Raw genomic sequence first — 27,854 nt, 5'->3', positions numbered from 1 at the left:
AACTGGAGGCCCGGGGACGGGTGTGGCAACAGGACACAGACTCTGCTAGGCAGCCCCCAGTTTCTGAGCCTCTTGCCTCCACTAGGTGAAACCCAGGAGCTGAGAATCACCCTTGCCAAGAACTTTGAAAGAGGAGCAACCTCCAAGCTAGCAGGGAAGAAATTCAATGCCCAGTGCCAGCCCATCCCAGAGAGTAAGAAAGTGTGGAAAGCCAGCAAGGGCAAGAAGGGTGCTTGGTGGGGGTGCACACAGGGGTGGGAGGTACTTGCCACACATCACTTTGTGAGGCCACAAGCAAAGTCTACGAACCCAAAGAGAAAGTTCATCTTTTGAGTTCAAGGTGCTGAGTTCTAGATCTATCCCATCCACCCTGCACAGGACAGGCCCTCCATACTGCCGTCCCCTCCTGTTCTCTGCTCCAGCCCCCCACCCCTGCCCCCGGCTTGCTTTCAGCTTGTCCAGGTTCCAGTGCTCCCATTTACAATATTGAAAGGTCATAAAAGAGATCCAAATTTCATGGTATTTTGTAAAGAATCCACATTACTTCTCTGAAGTCCCCACACCCTGCTGCCAAGCAGGGGTCAGGGCATCTCAGCCTTGCTGTGATCCATGGAGTTGCTGTCTTCTGTCTTCAAGTGAAAGCCATGTCCGAGTTGGAGAGGTCCAGGCTGGCCCAGGTGATGGTACACCGCCGCTTCTCCTCTTCCACAGCAGCTTCTCCTGCGTTCCCTCAATGTGTTGGATCGCCTGAACGACAGCGTCCCATTTTTGCCTTGATGTAGAGATACTGTTGATCATGGAGGATGGGCCCATGGTTACCACAGCGACATGGTGAGAAGGCAGTGGTGCGAGCACACCCACAGTTGGGTGGTGGGTGGGCACTGGTGGGCCATGCACAGGCGAAAGCTGGCTGTGGGCCTGCTGCTCATGCTCAAACTTCTTTTGGTGCAGCAGCCTCACCTGTTCCTGCTGTTGGTGGAGCTGCACCTGGGGTGCAATCACCTTCAGCTTCTCTGGGTACACATGGGCCTCTAAAGAGCACACCTGTTCCTCCAACATCATCCAGAACAACCGCTCCTTGTCCAGCTGTTGCCAGAGCTCAATCATCTCCCTCTGCAGGTCCTTGGCCTTCTCGTCCTCCCAGATGTCTGGCAACCTAATGCCCTCATCTTTGTCCTCAGCTCTCTGCCACTGCAGGGAGGAACCAGTGAACTCCTGGATGAACTACTTGTATAGAGCCGTTTCAGTTGCTGCCTACCTGGTTTCATCCAGAGTAGGAGCACAAGACCGGCAGCAGTTCAAGGTGGGCAGTGGCTTACTCCCACTCAGTTTGCCTCCTCTTCCTCCTCCAGCACCACCTCCCTCCTCTGTCTTCCTCCCCCTACTTCCTCAGATCCAATGGCGGGCAGGCATTAGGGGTCAGGGGGGCCATTTGCACCCTAAACAGAATAATCCTGCAACCATTTTAGACACCTATGTACCCGCTGTGGTCTACCTGCAGATTTTGAAGAAAGGGTATGGTTTTGCAGTTGCAAATTTGTACATTAAGTATCTGCTGTCTGAGGTGATTGTTCTTCATCACTTTCACTATCTCCGTCTGGCCATGGTAGCCACCCCAGCATGCCCTATCTCAGCATCTTTTATCCAGATGGGAGTGGGGGTTTAGCTGCTCAGTTATGTAATCCAGGGCAGGAAAACAGGGTCCAAAATTCAACTCCAGTTTGTAGCTCTAATTAAGGCAGGGGAGAGTGAACTACTTGATGACTGAGGTTGCTTCATGGCTCCTCAGTAGTTAGCCAGTTGTCCCCTCCCACAGAGTCACTTCTACAGTGCAGGGGGTGGATTGTTTTCCAGCAGCCTGAGGAGCAGCAATTGTGTTTTACTTCGTAACAGGAAGAGGAGGAGCTAACAGGTGTTGGGAACAGGTGAAAAGCTTGAATAGAGAGACAACAGTCTATTTCCTGCACTATACTTTGGAAGTACCACACTAAACCTAAGCTGAAACATCCATTTTGTTTGCATTTATGGATGGAGAGTTTTGCTCTTTTTTGTAGTAGTATCACCGCAAAATCACCCAGTGATTTTTTTTTTTAGTAAATTGGGCGGGGGGGGGGATGCTTTCTTAAAGAGTGGACAGTACAAGTTCTGTCTACAAGTTTTGCTGTTTTCTTTTGACTCTTAAGGTTTTTAATATTTTTATAAGCCACCTTGAACATCAGGAGGATATAAATGTTCTAGTAAGGCATATTGTTGCCTTGAAATACACAAAGGCCATTAAGGCTGTATAACTGGGCACTGTTGAATACATTACTTCTAAGTTGTCTTCATAAAGCTTTCTTGTACCACTAGCAAGGCAAGAGAGATCCAATCTACCTTAAGACTGGATTACTGTAATGCACTCTATATGAGGCTTCCTTTCAGAAGCTGCAGCTAGTGCACAATGCAGTGGCTAGGTCACTGACTGGGATGCCTTACCACACACATTTTACACCTGTGGTAAAAGGTCTTCATTGACTGCCAGTCTCCTAATGAGCTAGGTTTAAGGTGTTGGTATTTGTATACCAAGCCCTATACAACTCAGGACCAGGTTATCTCAAGGAACGTCTCTCCCTATACCAACTTCATGCGATGTGAACAGACTATGTTCTTCTCTGAGAGGCACAGACCGTTCACTTCTCTGAGGGACACCACAGGCCAACAGCCATGGCGCCAATCAGGAATTCCTCAGCACCACCTTCTGAAATCAGCCCTCGAAGGAGGACTGGAGTCAATGTATAACATTGCCTCCCAGTCCCATTACAGACAGATGTCTCAGAAGGACACCATGGTTGATGGTATCAAAAGCTGCTGCTGCGAGATCCAGCAGAACCAACAAAGACCCACTCCCCCTTTCCCGTTCCCAGTGTAGATCAACCACCAAGGCAACCAAATCAGTCTCTGTCCCATAACCAGACCTGAAGCCAGATTGAAATTGATCTAGATCAGGGGTCCCCAACGTGGCGCCTGTGGGGACCTCCAACAGTGCCCACAAAGCACTCCCCTTCCTGACCCCTTCAAAACAATTGTTTTAAGAAAAACCTCAGAAAAATGTTGGGGCAGTCTTCTTTGTCTCCTTTTCTAGCCTCTAGCCTTGCACTTTCTCTCCCCTCTACCCCTTTGTCTTCCTATTTCACCCTCCATTCCAGCCTATAGCCTCACTGTTTCTCTCCTCCACTCCTCTTAGCTCACTTTTGACTAGCCAGGACCCCACAGCAGCCATTATGTGACTAGCTACATCCTCTGTGGGAGCCATTTTGTGGTGGTGCCCACAGCAGTTTCTCATGAATACTTTTTATTTATTTTGTCTTTATAAATGAAATAAACAGTACCAACAACCTGATCAATAACTACAATTTCCCAGCAATACAATATTCTTATGAGGACACAACAGTGATGAAAAGAAAAAGAAAGGAAAAGAAAAATAAGAAAAAAAGAAAGAAAAAAAGAAAAGAAATTTCTTTTTTTCTTTCCTTCCCTCTCCCCCCCTTTTTTTAAAGGGTTAAATTTAAACTCCAATACCCACGAGCCTCAGATGCCATTCTATTTTAAAAACTATACCTATAACATTAGCAATATTACAGTTTGATAATCAACCTTACATTGCAATATCATATCATCAATCTTATAATAAGGAAACAGGCCTACAATTCATTCCCAGTAACCATATATTGCCCTTAAGTTAAAATATAATAGTAACAATAAAGCTTAACAGTTCAACCAACCAAAAATCTGACTAAGTAATCTTATAGTAATGATAATAATAATGATAATAGTAATAATGATTTTAAAAGGATGAAATTATAATGTTATATAATAATAAAGCTTAAAAGCAACCTTACAGCAATCAATAATATATTTTATACTAGATATATAAATACATGTTCACAATACACTCTCAAACAATATATTTAAATACAGCATTTCATATCTATTTTGGAAAACAAGAATTTAAAGGAAAAATAAAAAAGAGAAGAAAAATAAAAGAAAATAAACGAATATATGTATAATCAAATATCTTCTGACCTAGCCTGAATCATGTAGACTAAACATAAACAGTTAACAAAACTTGTTTACAGATTCCAGTTCATGGGGCTGTAACAGAGATCTCAGGTATTTTTACATTCAGCCATGCCTCCGCCATTTCATGATTTAGAAACTTCTTCATCTGACCTTCAGATACAATGCAAAATGTAGCAGAATATTTGAGAAACCACAGCAGTTTCAAATTCCCAAACGTGCCGACAGGTCCAAAAAGGTTGGGATGCCTGATCTAGATAATCTGCCTCATCTAGAAATCCCTGGATCTGAGAAGCCACCTCACGTTCCAGCATCTTGCCCCCAAAAATGGAATATTGGCAGCAACATGGATATGGGTCATTTCCATTTGGCAGCAACATGGAGATGGACCTTCTCCATGGTGGTACTCACTCCGTGGGATCCTCCCCAATATGTCAAAGCTCAAACCTGGCATGTTTTTGATGTTTATTGAAAAAATATCTTTTTATTTTGGCTTTCTCCCAGCCATGACCTGTTTTGAACACTCTCTAATATTGTATTATTGTGTTTATATTGAATTGTTTTATGGTGTGGTTATAGACCATTTCAGGATTTGTGCAAATGAGAAGTGTATGAAATGTATAATAATAATAATAATAATAATAATACCACCACCACCACCACCACCACCACCACCATTTTGGTCTGACTTGACTGAATGCCAATTTTCGCAACATCTTTCGCAACCTTTTTGCTGAATTTTGCTCAGTTGGGTCTTCTTCACACAGCACATAATTAAACTATGGAATTTGACTGAAACCCAGAGAGGATTCACAGTCCTACTGACACTGAAACCACCAGCTTCCACTGCCCAGGAGGAATACGTAAGGGTTCAGCTGAGTGACAGATATCGTTGGAGGAAGCCACTAACTTGAAGTTGTCTGAGGTCTTGAGATTCTGGCCTGATATACTACCTAGGATGGCCACTTATGAATGGCCAAAAAAGAAGACCAAAGAGGATAGTGATTTGCATAAAATTTGCATATGCTGACGTATATGTCCAGTCACAAATTAAGAAAAATACAATTTAAATTGAAATACAGTACATCTCACAATAGTGCAGAAGACTGTGACAAGGTGACCTGTGTGCCTGCCTGTTCAGTCTGCTGTTTAGGTGTTAACTTTTTATGGGCAACTGTTCTTATGGTTCTTTATCTTTAATCCAAAATTGGGCAGGACAGCCACTCAAATAAGGATACCTTCAAATAGAGGGTGGTCCTCTGTCAGCCCTTCAAATAGAATACTGTCTTCTGTAAAAGAAGACACGTGGACACCATAGACTCACCTGATGCCTAATTAGGCAACACTCTGGTGTCCCCTGATGCGCAGTGAGCGCCTGGGCATGGTCAGAAAAAAAAAGGAAAGGTTCCTCCTGTGCAAGCACCGGGTCATTACTGACCCCTAGAGGGACGCCTCCTTTCGCTGGCATTTTCATGGCAGACTATAGTGGGGTGGTTTGCCATTGCCTTCCCCAGCCGTGACTACCTTTCCCCCAGCAAGCTGGGGGACATGGTCAGAACAATAGAAGATATTGTATCCCACCCAGCCATGGAAGCTCACTGGGTGACTTTGGGCCAGTCACAGACTCTCAGCCCAACCCACCTCACAGGGTTGTTGTTGTGAGGATAAAATGGAGAGGAGGAAGATCATGTAAGCCTCCTTGGGTTCCTTCCAAGAGGAAAAAGGTGGGTTATAAATGCAATAAATAATAATAAGATTTTTATCAGAGCATCACAGTCAGGAGAAGCTCCAAAATATAATTCCAGCTCCAGGTTTTTGAGGGCCCTTGGGCAAGATACTGTCAATGCCTCTCTCCCTCCATGAGTCTACATTTCCACTGCATTGTTACCAGCTTCTCATCCTCTATTGCTCCTCATCCTCTCTCTCACCATGGCCACCACTTGCTTGTTTGACAGGCAGAGAGCGAGTGAGCAAGTAGACAGTAGCATCTGCAGCTCCCCTTCTCACTCACACTGTTGTCTGGGCCAGAGTGAGAGATAAGTAAATAATGTTGTAGGCTGCAATGCTGAAGAGGAGAAGCAAGTCTAGAGGGCTTTTATCAGTGGGCCCCTGCTGGGGTTTGGGCCGTTGGCGGATTCCTGAGCATGCCCACCCTTTATGCCAACCCTTCCCCAAAATAATGAGATTCAACCATTGCTGGTGTGGCAGAAAGTACCCTAAAACCCATCTCAAGAAGCCATTTATGTGGATATAACATGGACCCTATGTTATATTTTCTTCCGAGAACTTGCTTGAGTGCTGAAAATTGATACTGGCATAATACACCCTCTCCTTTTTTTATTAGTAGTTCTGTAGCAGATTTTCATTGTTAGTAATTTTCATTAAGTCTGTAAAAGCTCTTGTGCACAGTGTCTTCAGATGTGAGGTAAACCCCTTTCTTGGAGGGGTGGGGAAGGGTGGTAGAAAGCCAAATATGCAAAATTTCTTATACCTCAATTCTGACAGAGTCCATTTTAAATACATTTGGTACAAATCATGAGAACACCCCACAAAAAAACCTTTGTCTCCCCACCCTTATTGCACTGCTCTTGCTATGCAGTGATCTGTAAAAGGAACCTACTCTGATGCAGTTTGGAAAGTGCATTTTGTTCTTGGCTGTCCCTTTGATCGAATTAATCTGTGCTTTTTGGTAGTCCTAAATGGGGCCTATGGGTTGACAATGTAGCTGTTTAAAGGGGATTTTAGGGAATAATAGCCAATGCAAATAGTGCCATGAGAATGGCAACTTGCTTTTGCACTCTTGGTTGCATAATAACAGCAAAGAAGGCTTTAAAAACGAATTGAAATTTTGTGGCGTGCCATCTGGGATTATTTGGGGAGGGGGGGGTAACAGCTCTGAATGCTGCAGTTGTGCTAAAGAATGGTTAGTGTGAGCCACTCTTAAGCTGACATGTTTCAGATGGTAACCTTATGCTAACTGCTGCAAAGTTGGCTAGCATTTTTCCCTATATTATTTCTTTCTTCTGTGTTATTTGCTCCCCCCTAAAATCTCCTTTGGGCCTGGAAAAACTTTGCCATTGTTAAAGAATTCAATTCAAGCCCCTTGCAGCTGCTGATCCTGTTATTGTTCTGATGGTTATGTATACACGGCAGAGATGAATGTAGCCAAGCCTTTTAGTGCCTTAATAGGTGTCTGTATAATGGTCATTTCTTCTTGTGGTCCTTGTTTTAACAAAAGTTTATACACAACAACTGCAGCTAAAACATTAATGTTAATCAGGGTGTTCCTTCATGAGCAAAAATGGTAGGGATGGGTGAAGGAAACCTATATGAAGTATGGAAGATAAATTTCTAGCCAATACCATTAAAATCCTGAAACAAATCAGGGATCATAGACCATAGTTTCATTAGATGTGTCCAACTCAAACTGATGATTCTGTACATAAGTAAAGCATTAAGGATGGTGAAGGAAAACTTGAGCAGACAACAAGAAATTTGCAATTTCTGGTCTTATCTCTGGGTTTTGAAGCAATCTAGAAAAGATCTGCAGGCCTTTTGAGCAATATACGTAGATACCTTCACATCTTCTGCTTTGTTCCTTTTTCAAATGGTCCATCATTATGAAGGGCATTTCAGAAGAAGAACAACCATATGCAATAAAAATATGGAGGCTTGAAGAAAAATATCTGGGGTGCATGAAAACATTCTGGCAGGCAAAAACTAAATCAGGTAAACTGTGACTTGGGTAATATGTGATCTGTTACTTGCATCATTCTGGTCCCACATGTACTACAATAGGAAAAGTGCAGAGAAGCCAAAGGGACCTACAACCACTAAACTGAATTGTACACTGTATTCAGGGTTTTCCCCATTATACGATTCACATTGTGTGAGTGGGGAGAGCAGAGGCATGCTCCCTGCCCCTTCCATTGCAAGCCCATCGTGATCTTCCAGGGTTCTAAGTCATGTGGGGAGCCTACACAAATAGAGAAAGCTCCCCACTGCAGAATTTCTCCTCCCAGCACATAAGCCGGTGATGGGGATACGATGGATGTGGTGAGCCAAATGGGTTCATTCCCATTCTTCCACTCAATCCATGAGGCTTGAATGCCTGAAGAGGATGTAGATTGGAACACACTTGGAAAAGAAGCCTTTTATGACAATTAAACAACATAGGCAAAGATAACAAGAGGCCTATATCTGCTAGGAGATATAGGCCTATATCTGCTAGGAGAGTCCATATATGCCAATTGGTTCTGTTTGATGTCATGATGCTTCATAATTCTGACAAGGCTACCAGAAATGGTTCATTGTTCCACATCCGTTCTGTTCTGCCTCTGTTGTGGCAGACTAGGGGTCTGGCTTCCTTTAGGCTGGTTAGCTCCACCTCCACACTGACTACTGCCTTTTCACTTGTGCCCACACACTACATTTCTGATAATGGGAGGACATAAAAGGAGGCTCAAATGTTGATCTGTTAGAAGAAAGTTCTTTCAAACTTTGAGAACAAATCCTACCCATGATAGACCTTTCTCCTGTAGTGTATCCATATAGGAACCTGTAATAAGTCCTTGCCTCAGCTTCCAGAAGATTGTCATAATTTTATATACATCACCCAGCACAGAAATCTAATTAGATCTTAATAAGCGGCTGATGAGTTACTGATGTTTCACCAATGGGTGCTAACAACAGGACAGCTTATACTGAGAGATGGGAACCTTCTCCAGTTTTGGAAATGTGATAATCAAGTTAGTTTATATGGTGACATTCTCCTGATAGTGGGAGGGGGCAGAGAAACAGTTTAAAGCAAACTGCAGCTTGAATTTAATGAGAAAGATACAGAGAGCTGTGAATTAGATGAAGTGCATTTGGTCGTTTGGGGGATTTGTTGAAGGATTAGTATTGCCTGCAATATTACAGCAGTATTGCCTGCTGAAGGAGACTGTTTGCTTCCACTGTGCTCTGCTTGTATATTTGTCACTAAAACAATTAGTAAACACTGCAAGTCTCCAGTACTCTGTCATCCAAAGAAAACAAAACCCTGTAGCACTACCCCGTGACTTCTCACTGCTCAGAAAAATGAGGAGTACTTAACAGTATATGGGGCTCCTCACCACAATTAACGTGGTATTACATAGCCTTCTGGGAGTAATTGGCTGCCACATTGCCATACCCAGAGATTCACAGTACTCAACTAACTAAGAGGGGTATGCCATGGCTTTAAGCAGAAGGCCACGGTGACAATTTTGAAGTGAAATAACTTCATTTTGCTGATGGTTCTGCAGAGTCATGGCCCCAGGTCTGGAGGCTAGGAAGCACCCCAAAGAAGGCTCTGAACCCAGCAAGGCACTAGCATCCCTACTCCAAGGAGGACCTTTGAAAACCTCTGACCCATTCTCCACTCACTCAAGGAATTGGCCCTCCCATCAACCTCAGCCTCCAGATCCCACAGCCACATAGGAGCTTAAGGCTACAGAAATAAGCACGGGCCCTTAAAGGCTGCAGTCAGTACCCAGTAGGAGGGGGAGCTTCTAAGAGGCCTGAGCTGGCTGCCCTATATTAGCCCTCAGTTGCTGCTAGTCCCTTGCTGTAACAGCAGCACTTTTCATGAGAAACTAGCAGCTCCTGCAGCGGCGCAGTGTCTAAGGTGCTAGTAGTCTTTCCCTTGCTGTGCCTTTGTTTACTGGGCATAAATGTCAACCAAACAAGATCCTTGGCTGTGTTTCCACCAGTGATTTACACCAACCTGGCTGCGTGGTGAGGTCTCTTGTGTTTCCATGACGTTGTGGCCATTCAGCACCAGCCCCGTATTATATCGCTGAAAAACCGCTTCTTCTGAGACTGCTTATATTATGACTTTTCTGGCTTACTGCAGCTCCATTACTGATCTGTTCTAACAATTGCACTGGGTCCTGGCCATGGGGTGTCTAGCCCAGCCTTTGTGGGTGTGTCGCTCTGACCTCAGCAACCCAACCCTTTTCCTCCCTGTTTACTGGAAGTTTCATCGCCGTTTTGGAGCAGGATGTCGAGGGACCAACTGTTAAAACATCATTGAAAATAAGCACTAGAACACAGCCCATGACCCCAGCCAAGGGGTGTTTTCTCCCATTGTGCTGAATGAGGCTTGCCCTCTCAATGACCACAGAAATAACAGAGAAGCCCCTCAGTTGATATGGCACATATCAAAGCCCAATTCCTTAAATGCAATTAAGTGCATTCTTGAGGCTTTGATCCATTACCTTAGGACATAACTCATTCACAGCTTCCATAAAGAGATACCGTGTGTTAAAATGGGGGCTGGTTTCGGTCTCTTTCCCACAACAAACCCATTAGTGTCTCCTCAGAAGTAACTCCCATTGCGGTGGATGGGTCTGAGATTCCCCCTCAAATCACACATTAAAGCCCAATTCCTTAAATGTGTTTAAGCGACCAAGCAAGGCACTATATTGCAGGTTACAATGGGGGCTAGATTTTGTCTTTACTACTCTCTTTCCCACAACAAACCCATTAGTGTCTCCTCAGAAGTAACTCATTGCGCTGAATGAGGCTTGCCTTTGAATACCTACATCAGAACTTACAGAGATTCCCTCTCAATTGAAATGGCACACTTTTAAGCCCAATTCCTTAAATGCGATTAAGCATGATCTTGAGGCTTTGGTCCATTGCCTTAGGACATAACTCATTCACGCCTTCCATATAGAGATCCTGTGCTTTAAAATGGGAGCTGGTTTTGGTCTCTTTCCCACAACAAACCCATTACCATCTTGTCAGAAGTAACTCCCATTGTGGTCAATGAGGTCCTCTGGATTAAAATGGGGGCTAGTTTCCCAGCACAAGCATATGTGTGTCTACTCAGAAGTAACTCCCATTGTGCTCAGTGAGGCTTGCTCCTGAAATGCAGGTGCATCTGGACTTTCAGGGGAAAGGAGAAAGAGGGAGAAGGGGAAAGCCTCTCTTCCCAGGTAAGCTGATTCCTTTTTAAAAAATCCAGTACTCCTCCATTAGCTTCTCCTTCTGTTGTCCTAGAAACACGGATGAGGAGGCGGGAACCCTGATGAGGTAATCAGACTCAACCCAGACTCCACTCAGACTCCACCCAGCCATCAAGAAAATAATTAAATCAGAGTTCAGTGGAAACAACACAGAGCCCCAGGCTACAGCGATGGTAAGCCGGGACTTTAAGCACTGTGAAAATTGGAAAAGGAGAAGATGCGATTAGGGAAACATCACAACAAAGTTGCAAACAAAGTGAAGCTGATAGTGTGGAAACACACCCCTTGACTGTTGTAGCTTCCTTTGACCAGAGCCATCCTGAGCACCCAATTGACTAGCTTCTTCCCCTGGGACTCAACATTAGCCAGCACATGTTACATGGCCCCAAAGGCACAGTAATTAAAGGCTCGGCTACTGAGACTGAGGAAGGGTCAGGCAGCTGCAACAGAAACTAGCCTAAATGAAGATAACAGTGCAGATCGCACTAGGGCTAAGTCTGTGGATGAGCACAATATAGTAAATGCCCTTAGGGGAGACATGCTGATCAACATGAACTAAGTACACTGCTAGCCAGGCCCCATCAGATAAATGTGCTTTGTATTTATCATTATAGAGATCCATTGATACTGGCTGCAGTTTTGATTCACATGGTTCATGCCTGCCAGGGCAAGCTTCTAAATGAGCCTATCTGTAAATAAGTCATGGATCAGGCCTCCTTTTGGGTATAGACTTAGAGTATTTTGCTTTTCAGCATGTGACCAGCTTCCCTTGATCATGAAATATGAAATATGATCATCCTGTGACACTTGATCTCATATTTAGAATTTTCTGTAATAGTATGCAACATATAATTTTGGGAAATTTAACCCAGGAATGTGTGTAAGTGTGTGTGTGTGTGTGTGTATTCCAAAGGTCTTTTATACTTCAGCACAGTCTTACCAACAGATGTCAGTCTTGCAGTGCATTTTAAGTCTTTAGTCTTGTTCCCACCTACACATCCTATAAGCTTTACTTTTGAAATGGTGTATATTATGGCCTGCACAAAAATAAATAAAAGTGAACAAATTCCAGTGCTGGAAAACTGTATTGAAGATTATTTTCCTGATAGTACTAGAGATGAAACAAATTGGAACAATCTTTTAGGAATACCATCCTGCCAGCACATTGCAAAAAGCAAAACAACTGGTTACCACAGTATGCAGTAGTGGAAATAAACAGGAAGAAGGGAAAGTGAGGTTGGGAAGGGGTGGCATTGCCAACATACCTTAATTAACTTAAAGAATTTATTGTTGTGAGAAGCGATGTCAGTGGGGTGGTGAATCCACTCTGGGTTTCAGTCAGAACTCTAAAGGAGCTATCCAAGGTGCTCCACACTTTGGATAGCGCTTTTAGCTTTCTTACTGAAACCTGGAGCAGATTTCTTGTCCCACTGACTTTGGAGCCACCAGCCTCCACTGCACTGAGTCACTATCTTAGGTGGATTAAGGAAAGGTCTACACAAATTAATGGAGGATATAATAAGTCTATCAACAGCTATTAGCCATGATGGGTGAATGGAGCTTCTTTGCTTGGGATAAACAAGGGAGGTCTGTCAAATCCTGCCTGTGAGATTTCTAGAGGTACTGGGAAACAGAATGCTCTACTGCAGACTTCCCCAACCTGGAGCTCTCTGAATATGTTGGACTACAACTCCCACCATTCACAGCCAGTTGTCTTGCTGACTAGGGATGATGGGAGTTATAGTCCAACACATCTGGATTGCGCCAGGTTGGGGAGGGCTGTTCTACTAGATTAAACTCTGGTCTCACCCCACAACTTCTTACATTCTTACGTCATTCCAGTTTTTCCTAGCCAAGAACAAAGAGAAAAGTTTCATGTCACCCTTTTGTGTGGACCCAGCTCCTGCCACAGCTTAGCGAGCAGCATTCTCTGTTTTTCTTATATCTGAGAGATAAAATATAAAAAGAATGGTAACGTGCAGTAGAACTTCAAGTCCTCTGTCCCTTCTATTTGTAGGGGTGGAAGCAAAGAATGGGCTATGCCAGTAGCCCAAGACCACAGATTAGCCAGACCAGGTTTGGCCAGGGTTTGATTGTGAAATGAGGCTAGAAGGAGAAAAGAGCCATGGGAGATTCTGATATGTGATCCCTGCTTACAGTTCAAAGGAACACAGTTCCAACAGGTATATCACATGCATGTGTTTATTAAACATGTAGCTCAGGATTAACAGAAGCTGGTAATAAGGGGTAAAATCCAACGTGTTCTACTTAGAGCAGACCTACTGAAATGAATGAGACTTGAGTTAGTCATGACTAACTTAAGTCCTATACGTTTCAATGGTTTACTCTAAGAAGGACTTACATTGCATTTTACCCAAGGTATCCAAGTAAGACCTGAGTCTTCTATTTAGGGTTCCAGCCAGCCATGCCCTTTCCCAAGCTACTTCATTCCATTTTTCCTAGTCCCCCCCCCCACCTTACAACAGTCACACAGTGTTCTGTGGTCACTTAGAATGCAGAATCCCCTATTGGGCTGTTTTTTGGGAGGGGCAGAGATTTTTCCCTTAGTTTCCTTCCTAAAGACATTTTGTACTTACGCTTTGGATGTCAGAGGAATCCATCTGGAGGATGGAGTTCACTCAGCTTTCAGTAGCTCGGTCCCTCAGACACTGACTCACCTCTGACTCAGCCCCCCCCAAACTCCGGCTCATATCAAGCTGGGCCAGCTCATGGATTTTCCTTTCCCCCCCACCCATAGATTTGGGAGCCCTTCCTCCCGCTGCTATGCAACCCTCCCTCGCTCCCTGCTGCCCCCAGCCTGGACTGCCCCTGCGGGTCAGAAAGGAAAGGCAGTGGGCTCTCTGGGCTGGGGGCTGATGGTGGCAGGGAGAGAGGGAGGGTTGCACTATGGTGGCGGTGGCAGGATGGGCAGGCTCCCAGCAATATGGCCTGGAAAAAAAATCCGTGAGCTGAGAACTCTCTGTCCCTGTTGCCACCACTGCCTCCCTCTCTCCCTGCCACTGTCAGCCCCCAGCCTGGAGAGCTCACCACCTTTCCTTTCTGAGACATGGGGGCTTTCCAGGCTGGGGGTGGCAGGGAGAGACGGAAGGTTCTGTAGTGATGGGCAGCGGTGGCAGGGCAGGAACTTTCTTTTTGTAAACCACTAATTCCAGCAAATTACAGCTTCAATTTCCGCAAATTAAAGGTGCAATTTGCACAAATTGCAGCTATAATTTGCAGAAATTGGTGTTTATGGAAAAAATGAAAATGTTCCTGTATTTTGGGAACAAACCCCCAGCTTGGCTCACAAAAGCAAGCCAAGCCGAGGGCATTGTGGGAATCTGTTGGGCCCCCAAAGGGCTGGCTTTACCTGCGATGGACATCCCTAACTTATGCAAGCTTTGGGTTTCTGATACCTCCCTCTTGTTTCTGTTGCCCTGTTTTGGCTACAATCCTGTGTACGTATGTATGTATGAATTTATTTGATATATTAGCCGCCCATCTGGCCGGCTACCCGGCCACTCTAGGCAGCGTACAATACTAATAAAAAATTTACATAATTAACTGAACAACAACAAAAACAATGAAATAACAAAACAACACTGCTCTAAAAAACCCTAACCCAGCCCAAATGCCTGCCTGAACAGCCAGGTTTTTAAAGCCCAGCATAAGCTCATCAAAGCGGGGGCATGGCGGAGGTAACTAGGGGGGAATTCTACAGAGTGGGGGCCACCACAGAAAAGGCCCTCTCCCTAGTCCTCACCAGCCTAGCTGTCCTAGCTGATGGGACAGAGAGAAGGCCATCCGAGGCTGATCTTGTTAAGTGGCCTGTCTGTGTTGCTGGAGACGCTCCTTGAGACAGGCTGGGCTGGAACCACAAAGGTCAAAACCAACACCTTGAATTTGGCCCAGAAAACAACTGGTAACCAGCGCAGCTCCTTCAGCACTGGAGTGATGTGATCACACTGGCGGCTGCCTTTAATCAGGCGAGCAGCCGCGTTCTGCACCAGCTGCAGCTTCTGAACCGTCTTCAAGGGTAACCCCACGTAGAGCACATTACAGTAGTCTAGATGAGAGGAGACCAGGGCATGTACTACCGATGGGAGCAGGTTCTCTAGCTGTCTCACCTCCCGCTTCAGAGCTGGCAACTGTGTGGTGAACCATGGTGCAGTCTGAGCTCTGTTTAGGGGGAGAGGGCGTTTCAGAGCCATATGGTCTAATGCCTTGGTGATTGTAGGGATGGTGCAGAATTCCGCCATAGACCCCAATGAGGCTGGATTCCAAAGAATTCAGCCTCCGGAGTCTGTGGCGGAATGGAGCACTTACCTCCGCCTCCCTCTGGAATCTGTCTGAGCCGGCTCCTCTGCGTGGTGATCCCACGGAGCCGGCCACCAGCTGCATTTAGGCTGCATTTACTGCTGCATTTAGGTTAATCTAACAGCTTTATGGCCGCAAATGGCATCCACTACTCCATTTGTGTCCTTAGTTAGCCTTCACTCAGCCAGTGATATGGCACGGCAATGGCGGCTGGCCATATTGCCAGCGATGTGGAGCCAGTGGCTGGCTCCGCAGGATCACCGCAGAGCGGAGCCAGCTTAGACGGATTCTGGGGGGAGGGACGGATAGCCTTCCCCCACGGGCAGATTCCCACCCGGACAAGTAGGTAAGGAATCCGCCCATCCCTAGGTGATTGCAGCATTTCAGCCATCCACCAGGGTCTTGACCAAGCAGCCATTTGAGCACTCCAAAGAATCCCCAAGCATAGTCAGGAATCCATTTGGAGCCATAAGACTCCTGGGGCGGACCATCTTAATGGGTTCTCCACCCCTGCAGAGGGGTTGTGGAACCAAGAAGTCCAACCTCACCAGGTAGCGATCTGGCCATGACAAGGGGGTGGTGGATATACCCCCAATTTCCAGATCACTCCCCACATCTCTGGAAACAAACACAAGGTCTAACGCATGGCCGGCTATGTGTGTGGGCCTAGTTGGAATAGGGTGCAACTCCCAGGAAGTCATGGTCTCCATGAAGTGCCGAGGCGCCCCCACAAGGATGGCCTCCAAATGTATATTGAAGTCCCCCAACACCAACAAGTTAGGGGACTGCACATGCACATCAGAGACCACCTCAAGCACCTCGGCCAAGGAGTCTGTCGTACAGCAGGGTGGACGGTACATGAGCAGAATCCCCAGACTGCCCTTGGGCCTAACCTCTAGTACATGCAGTCAGCAACCCTGGTCTCCTGGAGAGGGAGTCTGGTGAGGCCCAAGGACTCCTGGTAGATAACAGCCACTCCCCCTCCCCAACCCCCAGCCCTCGGCTGCTGTGCATATGGAAATCCAGCCAGGCAAATAGCCACAAGGGTGGGAGTAGCAGCCTCATCTAGCCAGGTCTCTGTAATACATGCCAGGTCTGCACCCTCATCCAGGATCATGTCATGGATGAGAGATGTTCTATGGGCAACGGACCTGGCATTACACAGAAGCAGATGAAGGCCAGAGGATGTAGTCGTACATCCCCCTAAACAGAGGATGGAGCCATCCTTCGGCTCTGGACAGGCCAGGAACAGGGGACACATATTACGCATCTCTCCCCTGTTCTCCTTACCCAGTATGGCCTGCCCCTAGCACTCTGCCAGCATCTGCCGCCCAGCCTCGGTATGTTCTGGCCCCCAGAACTCCCCCCACTTCCTCCACCAGGTGACACATGCCTCCCTCACTTCTGCCTCTCAGGTGGGCAACCCACCCTTAAAATCACAAACACAACCCCAAAGCCCACCACCCACCAACAATTTTTAAAAACTACAACCCAGCCCTTTGCTCCCTTCTGGCTCCTCTGAGTGGTTCACCCAAGTGCCACTCACCAGCTATTATTCTGCTACTTTTGTCTTGGATTGCCCACAGCAATGCTTCAGAATGATTTGCTGCATGATCATTCAGAGGAATGGGCAAACCTGCCTCCAAATGAAAGACATATCCTTACCGCAGACAAACAAGCTTAATTCTTTCTAACAGTCCATCTATGGAACTCAAGAAAGTGTAGGTCAGTGAAGAAGATTAGAATCTAAGCTCTTATTCCCAGGTTCTTTTAGCTGGAGAAGCCAAACAAGTTAAGCTGATATAAAACTTACTTTGAATATTTGGGGTTAACAGTATTTAAGGATTGTCATTGCTCTCAGTAGGTGTCAGTAGGTCTTCACAACTTTTTAAACATGCCAAGCCTTTCGTGAAATAATTCACAGATATCCTTGACTTAAGACATTTTAGTAGCAGTGGTCTACATTCATCAGGTGTGGTATTGCACTCCACACATTCAAACATTTATTGTGAAATGTCATGTTATTTGCATATATAAGGCCTGGACCACCTGAGGGCTGAATTCATAAATTGCAAGAATTCCGCCCCATCTTCTCTGAGCCCCTAACAGGCTTGCGATTTCCTCCCTCCCTACCACCCACTCATGATTTCCTCCTTTCTCTTCTCCCCATGCATTTGCGATTTCCTCTTTCCTCCTCTCCCTGTTCACCTGTGATTTCCTACTCCTCCCCTCGCTCACAACCACTCTCTTCCCCCCACTCCCCCCCTTCTGCTGCAGGAAAGGAAAGGAGAAGCAGCAGAAGCAGTGGTTGCAAGGCAGCAGTCAGAAAGACCACAGCAGCAGAGGTGAGGGTGGACAGTGGCAGAGAAGGAAAGGCGGATGTGGTGAAGGAAAGCCCATGAGGGGTGATGACAAAAAGTTTGGGGTCAAGAGGGGACTGGTGGGTGCACTTGGGGGTCTTGGAAGGCGCCAGTGCCTGCTCTAAGTTGTTCCACCCCCTGCTCTGGAACAACCCAAATTCCAAGACATCAGGGGTAAATTAAAAAAAGAAATGAAAGGGGCCACAGAACAGTCAGTAGCAATAGAGGATCCTAGTGACAGAAGGGGGCACAGAGGATGGCACATTAATGTGCCCCCCCCCCGAGCCAGCCATGGTGGCTTCAACCAGAGCAGCAAGGAACAAGCGCCCAATCCTCTCTAAAATTTCCAACAATAGTTCCCCTTGCTTTCCAGGATTTATTTATTTAGGAGCAGAGGTTCCCTCTCTACCTAGCTAAATTACATTCCAAACATCCCAGATAAAGTTTGTTAAAACAAATGGCTTTTCTACATGAGGCTGTTAATCTGCTGCATCTACTTTCGGTTTTGTTGCAGCATTGTGATTTGAGGACTACACAAGGAGTATTTCCTTTCCTGCTATTCCACTACCTAACCTCTAAGTGGCACTGTGGCATAGCGAAATAGCACAAATACACAAGAGGAAATTACGCTTTCTTTCACCAATCAGAAATGCTCTAAAAAAAACCTCACAGAAAGTGCTGTTTACAAACAGAAGTGAAACTGGAGGGTCTCGAAGTTGTCTAAAGAATCCCTAAACAACCATGCTTAGGGGATGACAAGCGCACAACAAATGCCTCATGTAGAAAAGTTCAAAGACTGCCATTAGCTCTTAAATAGGCAGCTTGTTGCGCACCACTAATCCTGCTCCCATGGCTCTCTTGTAATCCTTCTCAGTAGCACATGAAGCCTCCCACAGGCTGGCTTGCATGCAATACAGCACTTCTTCCCTCTAGATCAGATGAGCAGGACCTCTTTCAGCCCAAATGCTGAATTCCTTTTTGGAGAAGCTCTTGGGGGTTCCAGTGGTAGGCAGGGCTGAAGGCAAAAGAGGCGGGGCCAAAAAGCCAAAAATACCAGCATATTTTAGCTTAAAGATCTTACTGCCAGCGACTGAGCAGACATTTAAACTTTTTAGAATGGGGAAAAAACTGCACCAAAGTCAGGAAACTACCAAATGATCAGTGGTTGGAGGAAAGGGTGTAGCCTTCTGGGGAACCCTGGAGGGATGGTTTTGGCCTCCCAACCTGATATTTTACACCGCTACTCTAGATGGCTACTACTCAGACTGCTTCTTCATTTGAAGACCTATATTATAAGTGTGCACATTTGCTGGGACTCCTCTGTCTTCGGATGTTTTTCCAGCTGGTTCAGATATTGAATAGATTACTCAGTTCTGCTCTTTCACAGTCAAGATGTAATTATTTTTCTTTCTTAGGCTATTAATTGTCATAAATACAAATCCACAGATTACAGGGCCATAGGCTTACCTAGTCCATATACCACCTTGGAAAAGAAAACCATATCATTATCATGTAAACTAATAATTAGATCTCTAGAAAACCCAAAGATGGAGACACCATTGCCATCAATGTCCTGAAGTGCAATCAATCAATCAATCAATCAATGCATCATGTTCCTTCTTTCCATAGATGCAAATAGAAGAACAAACAAGGAAGCAAATAATAAAGGTATATATTGAGAGAAACCACTGCTGCCTAAAACCTGGTGAGGTCTAAACCTCCTACTGCTGACCCCAGATTTTGGGGGAAGCAGGTTTAGCCCCTCTTCCAAGCATATGGGCCATTTACTTTGTTTCTTAGAATTCAGTGGGAGGCAGTAATAACCCCACTCCCATTATCTTTGAAATGTATATCAAGTCTTTTGAATTCAGAATCTGCATAACCCAGCAATCCTGAGCTCTGTTTCTTAGGGCATTTCTACACCAGCCTAAAATCCTGCATTTAAAATGGGGCTTTCTGCTTCTGTTTTAAATGCAGGATCACAACCAATTCCCTTTACATGTGCTTCCTTCTCTGTAGATGGCCATTCCCATAGCATTACGTTTCTGTGAAGAGACATTACACACGCTCCAGGTTCAGCTATACTTGCTCCTGGGTTCCTGCCCCTTTCCCTCCCCTCGCACATGGGTGGTGGATGGGGACTGACATGCGGACAGCCCCTCCCCCACCAATCTCCCTGGGCCCCACCTCCCTCTTCCATGCTTTTGGCCAGTCCCTGCCACTCAGCCCCTCTGCTGCTCCTCCACTCTGCTGCCCCTGCCCTGCCACCATGCGCTGCCACTCTGCCTTGAACAGGCAGGCTGAAAATGGTGAGGAGCCAAAATGGCTCAGGCGCGGGAAGGCTGAACACACCCCCAACAACCACACTCAGTGCTTCGTCACCACCTTTGACATCATGACCATGCCCCCAACAACCACACTCAGTGCTTCATTCACGCTAAGGGAGAAATACACGGAGAGGACATGGCGCTCCATTTGCACATCTGGAAAAATACTCCATTTTTTCCTTTTGAGGAAAACACAGGTGGGAGGAAATAGTGAAATAGTGACTGGACAACGACGACGTCATGTAATGGATCCGCACAATTCAGTGAGTAAACAACCATGTATGCACAATAAACTTGAAGTGTAGAGATCCCCTTAGTTATGCAAGTGTGTCACAAAGGTAAAGCATGTTGGGAACTATATTGCTTCTTCTAACAGCAAGCTCAGGTGATGAGTGCCAACAGAACTGAAGCCAAAGGAAGGCCACTGAGAAACAAGAGGGATATATCAGCATGCTTGGGTGAACCCCAAGATATGCAGAAGCAGAACACCATTTTTAAACCTCAAAGGGGAAGACCCCCCCACCCGCAATGCTCAATGAGGACAGAGTATTCTCAGCTGAAAAAAGAAAACATGGAAAACTAGCAGGAGAGTGGGGAAAGAATTGGTCTGCCTTTATACCTTACAGCATACTGGACAGGGCCATTGCTGGCTGGTTGGAGCCCAGAACTCCATTAGTATTAGTGATGATGGTATAGTGCAACACAGTTTTATCTCCATTGTGAGAACTGCCCATTTATTCCTGCTTCCAGCTCTTTAACTAGTTACCTGTCAGGAGCACCCTGGTGGCCTCTTTCAGTCTACTCCAATAGCTAACTCAAGACACAGACAAAAGGATTCTTTTCAAGGCTTTAATCCTTTTACAGCTTAATGTCTCTTTCAGATGCTAATCACCAGCGACTAAGCAAGGAACAGCAGAGTAGCCTAAGCTCCAGGTTAGGCAGTTGGTCCCCATTTGAAGGAGAATTACGGGAAGATCCTGAACTTATGGGCTAGGGAAAGTTCCTCCCTCTTTCCCTTGGGACGCGACCGTTGCTTGCACGCCAAACAAGCGCTACACCTCCTTTCTGCGCCCTCCAGCTGTCGTTGCTCCCTGCGTCTGCACTGAGCAAGTCCCCCTCCAGTGCTCTTTCACTGCCAGGGTCACTATCTATCCCAGGAATGCTGGCAGGAGGAATCTCTGCCAGCTGCTGTGCCTGAGAGATGAGCGCGCTCCTCTCCCATGGATTGCTGTTCCTCCTCAGAATCAGAACTGCTCTGGGGTTCTATTGGCTCAGTTTCCACCCTGACATCACCTATCCCTAAGAGGACCACTCTGCTTATTTCATAACTGCTAAGTTTACTCATGAGCCTCTGGCGGGGGACTTTTTCAAAAGTTGTTTGAAAATCTATGCATACAGTGTTTATCAATGATCAGCTCTACCCACTAATTCTAACAGTTAATGAAACAGGACTTACCTTTGTGGAAGCCATGTTGATTTTTCTTCAGGAAGACTTGTTCTTCTATATGCTCGATCATTTATCCTTAATCATGCTGGAACAATTAAAGTAACTGACCTGAAATTTCCTGGATCCCTATTTAAAAATTGGTGTTCCATTGACTGCTTTCCAGTCCTTTGGTACAGAGGCCAGTCTTAGGGGCAAGTTAGGTCTTTTAATTAGAAGATCAGCATTTTCATATTTAAGAACTCTTGGGTGGAGGATGTGGTGTGGGCAAAGCAGCCCAGACATGAAACGCCAGCTGGGATGGGAATCAATGACACAAGGGGTGTGGCCAGAGATCAACATCAGAGAGTTTTCTCCATTCCATCAGGTTTTTGTTATGCCCACTATATCTGTGTACTTTCCAACATCCCATGTTTAGCTGTGCCATCTTTGATGCTTTGTGGAATATTCGTAGTTAGAGACAGTTTTAAATAAATGGTTATATCTCTGAAATAATGACACAGGACTTAAAAAAAAATCTTACTTTTAGGAATATTTTCTAATAGCACCCAAACACCAATAACATCATTTACTAACTTGACAAATTAAAAATGTACTGCAGCTTTTCTTTTAGTTAATGTAAGCATAGTCACTGGTAAAGAACAAAATATATAATTTATCTAGAGATAGTGATTGCACTCCATGTAATTTTCTACAGCAAGCGTTCATTATTGCAAAGTGTTTTGTTACAACTTCATTTTGGGTTACAGAGTAATTTTTGGTCACTCTTTCATTTGAGCAGTTTGATGTTTTAATTTGATGTTGAGAAGATAGCACTGGAAAATATGAAAAAATGCATCAATATAGATATTGTTTGAAATAATCATAGCTTGTACCAAGCAATCAAAGAGGCAAATAAGATTAAAAGAAAAAAATAAATCAATTAAAAATGATGTTTGACAAATAATGTGCTATGCTTCTCACTCTGCATTTACATTTTAGGACAAATAAAAGTAACTGACAACTTGCCAGAATAATTAACAGCCTGTAGTTTATTTAAATGACATCTACACACTGCATTGGAAAGTGTTGGGAAGCAATAAAACCATTTAGGTCTCTGTTCTATCCATAGAAGAAAATTGGTACTCTACTGCTGGTAGTTGATAAGACAATCTGAAAAAATCCTACACAGACACATCCACACACATAAGTTTCATAAAATAGTCTGCTTGGAAAGGATACATTTTCTACATGTAGCATTATTGACTGTAGACTCTGCATAAATACTCAGAAAATCTCTAATTTCAGAGATCATTTAGAAACAAAACAACACACCACCAATGACTTCTGCATCTTAACCCTATGCATGTTTACTTGGAAGTAAGACCCGCTGTGTTCAATAGAGCAGGCAGGAGTGAGGAGCAGGCAGAGATCTAGCAGATGTCAGGGCAGGAATAAACCCAGGTACTGATTGGGTCTATAGGTTGAGGCACTTAAAGAATAAAGTTCATTTTAAAGGAATTTGCATAAGTGTGTTCTTAAGCAGTATGGGACATGTTCTGCTTAAAATTCTAACATTTCTTCTGAGTTATTATTTAGTCAATGACATCAAATTGCACCAGGATGGTGAAATACAAATCAGGCAGTGATGAGTTCCAAAATAATTTCTCCAGAGTGACGGATAGATCAACAGAATGGCAGTTAAGATTTTATGTAAGGAAGTGCCAAACTATGTGCACTGGGACAATGACTCCTCATATGAGCTGATAGGACTTATATGGGCTATGACTAAATGGCAGTCATTGTGGAAACTCACTTGGAAACAAACATCAGTTGTTCTATTCATAGGAATATAGTTGGCCCATTTAAACTTATATTGTTCCCTGGGACATCATCTGCTACCTAACATTTTTAACTGCTAATTGCAGGGATTGAGCTTGATTTGTTTTGTGACTGTGAGCCTTTCTGGGGAGGGCATTTTACAGAAAGGGCACCACCACTGAAAAGGTCGTCTTTGCATCATTTGGTGGGGCACCTGGAGGAGGGCCTCAGACTATGATCTTAGGGTCTGGGCAGGTAAAAATGGGAGGAGACACTCTGTTAGGTAACCTGGCCTCAAGCCACTTAGGGGTTTAAAGGTTAAAACCAGCAGTTTGAATTGGGCAGTTGTGAAAAAGGATGCACCTTGGCTTCAACTAACTTCCTTCTGTCCCAGTATCATCACCCGCTCTGCCTTCCCTTGCTTCAGGGAAGGATGATTAAGTTGCCTCCATTCCTGCATCATAGTTTTAAGGACATAGCTACACTTAAACCAGCTAAACAGTCCTTCCACAGACATTGCAGTTTTGAGAGAAGCAGCTGTGATGAGAATTCTCAGCACCTCACTATCATGTATGTAGCCTTAATATAACTCACAGGCCAAAAGCTAGCGTAAGCACCATTTTATTGAACTGGGTGTCAAACAGGAAACAGAAAGTAAAACCAGAATAACATTCAAAGATACAGTACCATCAGCACAGGACCAGGTCCACAGTCTGGGGGTCATTTTAGACTCTCAGCTGTCCATGGAGGCTCAGGTGTCAGCCGTGAGCCAGGCGGCATTGTACCAAGTCCATCTGGTACGGTGGCTATGCCCCTACCTCCCTAACCATCTGCTCCCATCAGTAGTTCATGCCCTGGTCTCCTCTCGCCTAGACTAGTATAATGCGCTCTATGTTGGGTTCCCCTTCATGGATCACTGCCTTGTTGTGGCGAAGGGGCTTGTGTAACTCAGTGAAGCCATAAGCTATGCTGTGCAGGGCCACCCAAGACGGACAGGTCATGGCAGAGAGTTCTGACAAAATGTGGTCCACTGGAGAAGGAAACGGCAACCCACTCCAGTATTCTTGCCAAGAAAACCCCATGGAACGTAACACAACGCTAAAAGAGATGACACCGGAAGATGAGCCCCTCAGGTCAGAAGGTGTCCAATATACTACTGGGGAAGAGCAGAGGGTATTTCCAAGTAGCGCCAGAAAGAGTGAAGCGGCTGGGCCAAAGCCGAAAGGATACTCAGCTGTGGATGTGTCTGGTGGTGAAAAGAAAATCCGATGCTGTAAAGAACAATATTGTTTAGGAACCTGGAATGTCAGATCAATGAATCAAGGTAAGTTGGAGGTGGTCAAACATGAGATGGCAAGATTGAACATCGACATCTTGGGAATCAGCGAACTAAAATGGACAGGCATGGGCGAATTTAATTCAGGTGACCATCATATCTACTATTGTGGGCAAGAATCCCTTAGAAGAAATGGAGTAGCACTCATAGTCAACAAAAGGGTGGGAAAAGCAGTACTGGGGTACAATCTTAAAAACGATAGAATGATCTCAGTACGAATCCAAGGCAAACCATTCAACATCACAGTAATTCAAGTCTATGCCCCAACCACTGATGCCGAAGAAGCTGAGGTTGATCGGTTCTATGAAGACCTACAACACCTTCTAGAACTAACACCAAAAAAAGACGTCCTCTTCATCATAGGGGATTGGAATGCTAAAGTAGGAAGTCAAGAAATCACCGGGATAACAGGCAAGCATGGCCTTGGTGTACAAAATGAAGCAGGACAAAGGCTAATAGAGTTTTGCCAAGACAACACGCTGATCATAGCAAACACTCTTTTCCAACAGCACAAGAGACGACTCTACACATGGACATCACCAGATGGTCAATATCGAAATCAGATTGATTATGTCCTTTGCAGCCAAAGATGGAGAAGCTCTATACAGTCAGTCAAAACAAGACCTGGAGCTGACTGTGGCTCAGATCATGAGCTTCTTGTTGCAAAATTTCGGCTTAAATTGAAGAACGTAGGGAAAACTACTAAACCATTCAGGTATGACCTAAATCATATCCCTTATGAATACACAGTGGAGGTGAGGAATAGATTTCGGGGATTAGACCTGATAGACAGAGTGCCTGAGGAACTATGGACGGAGGTCCGTAACACTGTTCAGGAGGCAGCAACGAAATCCATCCCAAAGAAAAAGAAATGCAAGAAAGCCAAGTGGCTGTCTGATGAGGCTTTACAAGTCGCTGAGGAAAGAAGGGAAGCGAAAAGCAAGGGAGAAAGGGGGAGATATATCCAACTGAATGCAGAGTTCCAGAGAATAGCAAGGAGAGACAAGAAGGCCTTAAATGAACAATGCAAAGAAATCGAGGAAAACAACAGAATGGGAAAGACTAGAGATCTCTTCAAGAAAATCGGAGATCTCAAGGGAACGTTTTGTGCAAAGACTGGCATGATAAAGGACAAAGAAGGCAGGGACCTAACAGAAGCAGATGAGATTAAGAAGAGGTGGAAAGAATACACAGAAGAACTATACAGGAAAGATCTGAATGTCCCTGATAGCCATGATAGTGTGGTCACTGAACTTGAGCCGGACATCCTAGAGAGTGAAGTCAAGTGGGCCTTAGGAAGCATTACTAACAACAAAGCTAGTGGAGATGACAGTATTCCAGCTGAGCTATTTAAAATCCTAAAAGATGATGCTGTTAAAGTGCTGCATTCAATATGCCAACAAATTTGGAACACTCAACAATGGCCGCAAGACTGGAAAAGGTCAGTTTACATTCCAATTCCAAAGAAGGGCAACGCCAAAGAGTGTTCAAACTACCATACAATTGCGCTCATTTCACATGCCAGCAAGGTTATGCTCAAAATCCTACAAGCTAGGCTTCAGCAGTATGCGAACCGAGAACTACCAGAAGTACAAGCTGGGTTTCGAAGAGGCAGAGGAACTAGAGATCAAATCGCCAACATTCGCTGCATCATGGAGAAAGCAAGAGAATTCCAGAAAAACATCTATTTCTGCTTCATTGACTACGCTAAAGCCTTTGATTGTGTGGATCACAACAAACTGTGGCAAATTCTTAAAGTGATGGGAGTACCAGACCACCTTACCTGTCTCCTGAGAAACCTGTACGAGGGTCAAGAAGCAACAGTAAGAACTGGACATGGAACAACCGATTGGTTCAAAATTGGGAAAGGAGTACGACAAGGCTTCATATTGTCACCCTGCTTATTTAACTTATATGCAGAGTACATCATGAGAAATGCCGGGTTGGATGAATCAGAGGTCGGAATTAAGATTGCTGGGAGAATTATCAACAACTTCCGATATGCAGACGATACCACCCTAATGGCAGAAAGTGAAGAGGATCTCAAGAGCCTCTTGTTGAGGGTGAAAGAGGAGAGTGCAAAAGCTGGTTTGAAACTCAGCATTAAAAAAACTAAGATCATGGCATCTGGCCCCATCACTTCCTGGCATACAGAAGGGGAAGAAATGGAAGTAGTGACAGATTTTACTTTCTTGGGCTCCAAGATCACCGCAGACGGTGACTGTAGCCATGAAATTAAAAGACGCTTGCTCCTTGGGAGGAAAGCTATGGCCAACCTAGACAGCATAGCAAGAAGCAGAGACATCACCTTGCCGACAAAGGTCCGTCTAATCAAAGTTATGGTTTTCCCAGTAGTAATGTATGGCTGTGAGAGCTGGACTATAAGGAAGGCTGAGTGCCGAAGAATTGATGCTTTCGAACTGTGGTGCTGGAGAAGACTCTTACAAGTCCCCTGGACTGCAAGGAGGTCCAATCAGTCCATACTAAAGGAAATCAACCCTGAGTGCTCATTGGAAGGACAGATACTGAAGCTGAAGCTCCAATATTTTGGCCACCTAATGCGAAGAGAAAACTCTCTGGAAAAGACCCTGATGCTGGGAAAGACTGAAGGCAAAAGGAGAAGGGGACGGCAGAGGATGAGATGGCTAGATAGCATCACCGATGCAATGAATATGAACTTGAGCACACTCCGGGAGAGAGCGCAGGACAGGAAGGCCTGGTGTGCTATGGTCCATGGGGTCACGAAGAGTCGGACACGACTGAACGACTGAACAAATGTTGGGTTGCCCTTGAAGACAGTTCAGAAGTTGCAGCTGGTGCAGAATGCAGCGGCCTGCCTGATTAAACGCAGCTGTCGGCAAGACCACTTGTTTTCCTGGCCCAATTCATGGTGTTGACATTGACCTTTAAAACCCTATATGGATCCAGCCCAGTCTATCCTAAGGAGCGCCTCCAACAACACCAGGGACGCCGCTGAACAAGATCGGCCTTGGAAGGCCTTCTGTCTGTCCCATCAGCCAGCACAGCTAGGCTGGTGAGGACTAGGGAGAGGGCCTTTTCTGTGGTGGCCCCCACTCTGTGGAATTCCCTCCCTAGTGACCCTCCACCATGCCCCCTCTTTGATGAGCTTCTGCCGGGCTTTGAAAACCTGGCTGTTCAGGCGGGCATTTGGAGTGGGTTAGGTTTTTTTTTCTTTTTAGAGCAATGTTTTGTTCAGTTGGT

General features: G+C 45.2%; 1 pseudogene; it reads right to left on the bottom strand.

The window, feature by feature from the left end:
• Positions 1 to 581: 581 nt before the first annotated feature.
• On the bottom strand, positions 582 to 21,523 carry LOC146340064 (transcription factor AP-4 pseudogene; annotated as a pseudogene).
• Between the last annotated feature and the right edge of the window lie 6,331 nt (positions 21,524 to 27,854).

The sequence above is a fragment of the Heloderma suspectum genome, chromosome 7 (assembly GCF_057233095.1).
Source record: "Heloderma suspectum isolate Gila_16-S chromosome 7, 16-S_ref, whole genome shotgun sequence".
NCBI lineage: Eukaryota > Metazoa > Chordata > Lepidosauria > Squamata > Helodermatidae > Heloderma > Heloderma suspectum.
This window is presented reverse-complemented; position numbering and strand designations above follow the sequence as displayed.